The 1,148-nt window shown below is 39.0% G+C and overlaps 1 pseudogene; it reads left to right on the top strand.

The window, feature by feature from the left end:
• Window positions 1-204: 204 nt before the first annotated feature.
• LOC144381517 (large ribosomal subunit protein eL21 pseudogene) lies at window positions 205-746 on the top strand (annotated as a pseudogene).
• Window positions 747-1,148: the final 402 nt, after the last annotated feature.

Below are 1,148 nucleotides of genomic sequence, written 5' to 3'. Positions count from 1 at the left end.
GAAGAGAGCACAGGCAGTAATCACTCTGACGTTGGTAGTAACAACATTTTTCTAGATATGTCTCCTGAGGCAAGGGAAACAAAAGTAAAAATGAACTATTGGGACTATAGCAAAATAAAAAGGTTCTGCACAGCAAAGGAAACAACCAACAAAACTAAAGGATACCTTTCGGCCGGAACTGCCATCTTCCAGCAATTCACCAAAATGACCAACACAAAGGGAAAAAGGAGAGGTACCGCTATACGTTCTCTAGGCCTTTTAGAAAATATGGAGTTGTTCCTTTGGCTACATACATGCGCATCTATAAGAAAAGTGATATTGTGGACATCAAGGGAATGGGCTCTGTTCCAAAAGGAATGCCCCACAAATGTTACCATGGTAAAACTGGAAGAGTCTACAATGTTACTCAGCATGCTGTTGGCATTGTTGTAAACAAACAAGTTAAGGGCAAGATTCTTGCCAAGAGAATTAATGTACGCACTGAGCATATTAAACACTCAAGGGCGGAGATAGCTTCCTGAAGCATGTGAAGGAAAATGATCAGAAAAAGAAGGAAGCCAAAAAGAAAGGTACTTGGGTTCAACTGAAGCGCCAGCCTGCCCCACCCAGAGAAGCGCACTTTGTGAGAACCAATGGAAAGGAGCCCGAACTGCTGGAACCCAGTCCCTATGAATTCATGGCATGATAAATGTAAAGAAAATAAAAGACCTCAAGACTGTAAAAATGTTTCTCTTAATTGAGTAGAAGTGTGGTGTCCTTTCCCCCAAAAAAATATTTAAAGCAAACTTTGTGTCCTAAAAAAAAACAAAAAACACAAAACTAAAGGATAACTTACTGAATGGGAGAAGATACTTGCAAATGATACATGTGAAAAGTGTATAGTACCCAAAATATATGAAGAACTTATGCAACTCAACACCAAAAAACCCACAAATAATCCAATTAAAAATGGGAAGAAGACATGAGCAGACATTTCTCCAAAGACAGACAGATGGCCAACAGACACATGAAAAAATACTTAACATCACTCATCATCAGGGAAATGCAAATCAAAACCACAATAAGTTATCATGAGGTGATAACCCTCACACCTGTCAGAATGGCTAAAAATCAAAAACACAAGAAACAAGTGTTGGTGAGGATGTGGA

This window comes from Halichoerus grypus, chromosome 4 (genome assembly GCF_964656455.1).
Source record: "Halichoerus grypus chromosome 4, mHalGry1.hap1.1, whole genome shotgun sequence".
In the NCBI taxonomy this organism is placed as follows: domain Eukaryota; kingdom Metazoa; phylum Chordata; class Mammalia; order Carnivora; family Phocidae; genus Halichoerus; species Halichoerus grypus.
The sequence above is the reverse complement of the archived record's forward strand: the minus strand, read 5'-3'. Positions and strand labels throughout refer to the sequence as shown.